This window comes from Haplochromis burtoni, unplaced genomic scaffold (genome assembly GCF_018398535.1).
Source record: "Haplochromis burtoni strain Fernald_Lab_line unplaced genomic scaffold, NCSU_Asbu1 Contig_201, whole genome shotgun sequence".
NCBI classification, from domain to species: Eukaryota; Metazoa; Chordata; class Actinopteri; order Cichliformes; family Cichlidae; genus Haplochromis; species Haplochromis burtoni.
The window spans coordinates 368,737-375,466 of NW_024582562.1; the positions used below are offsets into that span (position 1 = coordinate 368,737).

At 38.8% G+C, this 6,730-nt stretch overlaps 1 protein-coding gene across 2 annotated transcripts in view; it reads right to left on the reverse strand.

Annotated features, from left to right (window-relative positions):
• LOC102299304 (cadherin 13, H-cadherin (heart)) overlaps positions 1–6,530 on the reverse strand; it is a 227,279-nt gene extending 220,749 nt beyond the window's left edge. For both annotated transcript variants that reach the window (XM_042226214.1, XM_005935766.3), the window contains exon 1: positions 6,403–6,530. The gene's annotated coding sequence lies outside the window, so the exon portion shown is untranslated. The remainder of the gene's footprint in view (positions 1–6,402) is intronic.
• Positions 6,531–6,730: the final 200 nt, after the last annotated feature.

The window sequence follows — 6,730 nt, forward strand, 5'->3', positions numbered from 1 at the left end:
GAAAAAGGCACAAAGCTGGAGTTACTCTGTGTTTATGCTGCACAGCTGTTTCTTCTTCTCTCATCCTCCCCCCTCCCTCTCCTGTTTCTACTTCAATCATGAAACTGATCAATGATCAGCTGATCATCTCTCTTGTTTGTTTATCGCCCACTTTGCGCCAGAAAGAGGAAACCAGCGGATGTCGCGCTAAACAACAGCAGCACGTTTAAGCTTGATCAGCTGTTGTTAGAATTTATTTAATATTATTTCTAGTATCAGCTGATGTTTGCTGGAGCCACAGCTGTAAAGCTGCTGGTCATGATGTCGGTTTGGATATGTGGTGAGAGGGAAACATGAAGATGAAACCAGGAGATGTCCTTACTGGATCATCAGAGCTGAACAGGTGATGGAGAAACAGGTTTACCTTTTAGGTGACATGGATGAGTTGAAGTTATGAACTGTTTCTGAGAGACAAATAACACCAGGATCCTTTTTTAGGTAGCTGACAGCTGGTAACTGTGCAGGGGCGGATCTAGCAAAGTGTTGCCAGGGGGGCAGGTAGGGCATTAACAGGGAGAGGGGGGCACAAAGAAATACTTTTCTTTCTTATTCTCATTTAAAATGTCTAGCTTTTAATAAATAATTATCTGAATCTTACACCTCTACTAACTAACCTTATGAATAAAATAAAGTTCACTATCAGTAACATCATAGCACCCACCCAGCTGTATAGAAACTCCGTCATGCTAGCTAGCACGCAGTACGAGTTATTGTAACTGACTGTAAAAAGTCAGCACAACGACAATAAATTATATCTAAACTTGGTTTATATCTGGATCAGTTCACCTGACACTGGGACCAGCGGCCGCCTCGGGTCTCTCCTCCTCCTGCCTTCCCTTTCCCTCATCCACCTGCTGGCCTCCACCACTTGCTAATGTTACTGACTCTGTGGAAGCTCCGCTATAGCCACCACAAAACAACTGAGTTATTTTTACACATCTGCCAGATGTATGATACACATACATCTGGCACCACCTCTCATTGTTTACACCGTTACGGAAAAGCAACAGATTCCAGTGACAGAAAAAGACAGAAGAACTTGAAAAGCTGGGTCCAATACAGCTTTGTTGCTTGGTTCTCAATTACATTCTATCCTGTGTTTCCCAGGGTTCAACTTTCAGTTTGTTTTCCTTTGGTCATCACTTGTGATTGGCTCCCAACCAGATTTAATGGGGTCTTATGGCTTTAGGAGAATTGCAATTTGAAACATCCCTTAGATAAAGGGAAAACAGCTCAAAACTGGAGCAAGCTGTTGGCTGGACGATCAAACGAGAGCCAAAAAAAAGAGACAGAAACCCAGTAAAAATCCCAACTTTCCAAAAACACAACAATACTTTTTCTGTTTGTTAGTTTTTGTGCAATAAAAAAAACTGTATTTTCAGTGTTTTACAGGAGGACTTACCAAACTGCCAAAAACTAATACTGCAGCAATCACAATGGCTGAAAAATAAGGAGTTCATGAAAAATAAATAAATAAATCCTTCTGTCTGAAAGAAACAATTTACCTGTTAGGTTTGGAGATGGGGGCACTGAGAAACAGACAGAAGGCAGAGCTGGAGGTGACAGAGTTGATGAGGCTGGACAAGATTGGATTAGATTAGAGGGACAGGTCGGGTTGAGCAGTTTGGAGACAAAGTTGAAGAGGTAAGGTTGAGTCTGGGCATGTGCAGAGGAGAAATATTAGCTCCTAGGCCCATATACAGTGGCTTGCAAAAGTATTTGGCCCCCATGTGTTAGAATGGCTCAGTCAAAGTCCAGATCGAGAATCTGTGGCAAGATCTGACAACTGCTGTTCACAAACGCTGTCCATCTAATCTGACTGACCTGGAGCTGTTTTGCAAAGAAGAATGGGCAAAGATTTCAGTCTGTAGATGTGCAAAGCTGGTAGAGACAGACCCTAAAAGACTGGCAGCTGGAACTGCAGCAAAAGCTGGTTCTACAAAGTATTGACTCAGGGGCTGAATAATTACGCACACCCCACTTTGCAGTTATTTATTTGTAAAAATGTTTGGAATCATGTATGATTTTCGTTCCACTTCTCACGTGTGCACCACTTTTGTTGGCTTAATGTGACAAAATGTGGGAAAGTTCAAGGGGGCCGAATACTTTTGCAAGCCACTGTACTAATGCCAACTTATACATTTCCCTTCCTTAGTTACGTGCCCTTGTGCATCTACCCAAACTATTATATATCTATATATATATATATATATAAATATATATATATATATATATACATACATACATACATACATACATGTATATATATATACATAATTTTATTAGGGGTGCAACGATACACAAAATTCGATACTTTGGTGTCAGGTTCGATATTTTTTCGATACAAAAAAAAATGTTCATGCCTTTTTAATTTGTCATTTATTAAAATTATAAATATATATTTTAACTCAAAAGTACAGTTTTTAAATTTAATGTTGCTGAAACAACAAAGTAATAAAAAATAAATCTGATGAGGAAATCACTCATCTTTGGAAAAGAGAGTTTATTACAGAGAAATGTCTCTTTCCAAAATAAAAGCTCTACTATCCGCTTCTTCTGGGCTATATTCTCAGCAGCATATTAAACATATCAGGTCCCCATAAGGAGAATCCTGTGCTAACGGCTGTCTAAATGACTCGGGTAAAGTTTGTAGCATGCTGCTTGTTGTTTTTGTCTGCTTCCACTTGTCTTTGCACTAGGATGATGTCGGAGTAAATGTGCAGTCATATTCGTTGTGTTCCCACTAGTGCTGTCAGCGTTAATCTGAAATGACGTTAACGCCACAACACGGCAAATCTCCGTTAACGAGCTACCCTGCGCTAACACACTAGTTCCCACCCATGTAATTGAGCATTGCGTGGCACATCCGACATACTGTTTTACTTTAGTCCATGACGCGCTTACCTTCAGGGTCACATGAAGACCAAATAGTTCCAAACGCCAGATCTGAATGAGGGTGGGGGAGGTTCAATTTGCCATGTTGCAACAAGCTTAGCTTCTGTCAATACAACATTTTTAATTTATTTTATTAACTTTCCTTCTGACGATGCTGTCTGTGTTGAGCGCTCAGTGGATCTGCGCTCGACAGTGCAGCCTAGGCGGAGTAGTCGAACGCAGATCCACTGAGCGCTCAACACAGACAGCATCGTCAGAAGGAAAGTTAATAAAATAAATTAAAAATGTTGTATTGTTCGATACATATGTGTACTGAACCGAAAGCACTGTATCGAACGGTTCAGTATCGTTGCACCCCTAATATTTAAAGGTCAAGGAAAACATTTCGCCCTGAAGCTTGAAGTTATTTTATCAGCCTTCTATCCCCACATGACAGAATGACTCACACTTAATCCCAAACAAGAAGGCAAAAAATGAAAATAAAAAATTAAAAAACCCTTTTAAGATGAAGCATTTAGACCACATGGGCTGATTTGACTGACTTGTCTTCCTAAATACAACAGTCTAAAAATGGTCCTATTAGCAGAGACTGAAGTGGCATCTACAAAGAGAAACGTTTAAGCATATCTGTTTCAATGCTTGTTCCAGCTGTTGTGTGAGCTGTTTAAGGGCTCCGGAGGGAGGGCAGGGGGGAGACCTCTGTATCAAAACACTTCCACAGCTAGCAGGAGGTGTGACATAAACAACAAGGTTCTTAGCCTTCCCCTGTGAGCCCTGCTGACAGCTGACCCCCCCCAAAGTACACACACACATTGCACATGTGCACATATGCACACACATTCAAATTGTATTCCTCTCAGTGTTTCTCGCTGCTTATCTCTCAGAGGGAAGAAGGAAGGATGAAAAATGAATGGCTGCCACATGGAAGTAGTACGGTTGTATAAGAAGAAGAAAAGCTATTGGTGTGGAAAATCAATTCCGCCGAGTCACCAACACATAGCTTCTATTAGGTAAAATAGCCAACATTAGCCTGTCTTCTCATGCAGAGCTGAGGGATGAAGGGGTACCGGCATGAATGTATGGAATGCACAAACAGTGATGAGAAGCAGGAATTGGGAAACTAGAAGCACGGTTAAGGCATCCCAGTGGAAGAAGAGAGTGAGAAAATAATGAATGTCATGTAGGCACAATGCTCCTGTTGCTCGTTTGAATGCGTAAGTACTGCGCAGGGTAAACTGCTCCTCCTGTGTCACTGGTTAACGCTCTGCCCAGTCAGGTCCAGAGCATACTGCAGAAATAATGTGTCCCATACAGATTACTCTATTCTGCTGACTCTTATCTTCCTGCTGTTGGCAAGGCAAGAAATTTGCACGACCCCATGGCCAACAGCTGTCCCGCAAAAGTATCACCTGGTGGTCTGACACACTTGGTCCAGTCCAACCTTGTATCTCCAGGCTTTACAGGGACCATACTGAGCACAGCATTAGTATGAGGGTAGAGCCGCTTTGTGCCATGGTCATGCTCTCCAGGGCACAATTATCTGTTATGTGCAAGGCTCAGAGAGAGATATCTTTTTTATTTTAGTCTGAGTGAGCATTGAGAGCTGTGGATGATCTCTCAGTGCCCAGCCTTAGAGCAAAGCTCATAAATCAAAGCTTTGTAATACAGATCAATATAAATACCTTACACAGGTGTCCAAGTGTTTGACTTTTGGTTGATCGTTTGTTCTGAAAGTGATTTACATGTTGCATGTGAAAAAGTGAAATAAAACACGTCTGAGAGAGAAACGTTAGAGTGTCGAGCAAGTTATTAATGTTTTTAATCTCCCATACAAGTAATCAGCTGCGTCACCTTTGCTTTGTCACCAGGACACACACTTAGTTTCTTTTCTGTGATGAAAGAATCAGGCAACATGCTGCGGAGAGAATTTACCAAAAGTCCAAATGTAAACTTTTTTCTGTAACACACGTTTCACATTTGTGTTTTAATAAATGTGCACATGAAGGTTTAAATTCAGGGATGTTTGCAAATGTTTGCACACTCGACCCATAACTGCAGATTATGTATGTATCAGAGTTTTCTTTACAAAAAGCGTCCAAAGCTGATCGTTTTGGCTTAAACTGATAAAAGGATGTAAAATAATAAAATTACAGATAAGAAAAACGACTGATCACCAAGAACAGATTGTATGAAAATATGTTGTTATTTTTCTATTCATTAGTTCTATTTATTTGATAGAGATGTGCTGAGTTTGAAAGGTCTTTTATCATACATCAACTTTAACTTTAAAATTGCCATGTTACATTTTTTAAGGTCATAAAACATTATTACACATATACTAACACTGTAATATATATAGTTTATAGATACATGTTACGCTGCAACACTTGTACATATATCAAAATAGTTTAGCGCTTTAATCTGAAAAACAAAAAATCTTTAATTTTTTATTATTTTGTCAAGAATTTTGATCTGGCCCAAAACACATGAAAGTCACTCCATGTCAGGATGTTATTGTTAGTTCTTTAATAAACTGAAAATCAGCATTTAAACCGAAATCCGAGCGCGACAAACTACAGATGAAAATGAACATCTGGTTTACCTTCCTCTCCACGTGGCGGCACGTGTCATACTTGATCTCAGAATAAAACACTCCACCTGCGTCGATCATTTAAAGAACTAACTCGACTTCTTTGACTACGAAGTCATTTCTCAAACAACAACAGCTTTTAAATATAAAACTGTGTCATCCAGTAAACATCTGTTATGAAAGGATATTTTCAAAAGCAGCAAAAACAGCTTTTTGGTGGGTAAACGTCTCCACTTTATGTGGTTACAAGTAACCATATTTATTAAAAAAACCATCCATGTCAGTGCAGAATAAACACAAGCGTGTGGCATTAGTGCTCCAAATGTTAACAACAGGCCCCGACATTTAATGCAATTAATATTTTATAAACAGTAATTAAAGAAAGTATTTACACAATTTAATTAATTTTCACACATCAAATCTCCCTCAAAAATGTAACAATAATAATATGATTAGCATTTTTTAAATCATCATAGCTTGTCAAAATAAAGCAGACAAGTGGGCAATTAAAAACAGTTCAGTCTGGTAATTACTCTGCTTTTGACTGTGCAGGATAAATGACTCCTACATGCGTTGAATATTGGCAAGAACTGTAAAATATGAATATATTGTCTAAAAAAACAACACTATAAAGGTCAAAGGTCAATTTATTCCATACATGAAAGTAAATTAATAAGAAAATCTGCCTTAGTGTTTTTGGAAGAAAATAAAAACAACATTTTATATATTTTGTAAATAAGTCTGTGGTTAAAAAAGACAGGAAAGAGAGCCATTTCAGTTTTAACTTATTTTTTATGAAAAATACACTTTTAAAATTGCTATTTAATGCACTTTAAACAATGGCTGTATCTGGGATGATAGGAGCATGTGTTCCTTACCTGGCCAATGAACTTGGGAAAGGGACCTCGCTCATTCTCACTTATAGATATATTAGGAACCAGCAGGGATCTCTTAGATCTGTACGGCAGCTTTTGACCCACGATATCCTACAAAACACAGAAGAGAAACCATATCATTGAAACTGGCAATAACTGAAATAGGTACATAATGTCTATCAACATTTTTAATTACCCGAAAACCCCACAACAACATCTAAACACACACACATACATAGCGAGTTGTTAAGTGTGCAGTGAATGCAATAAAACTGTTAATACAGCTACTCTTAGAGAAATTTCTTTCTTTTCCTTTTTTAAAGGAGAGTTG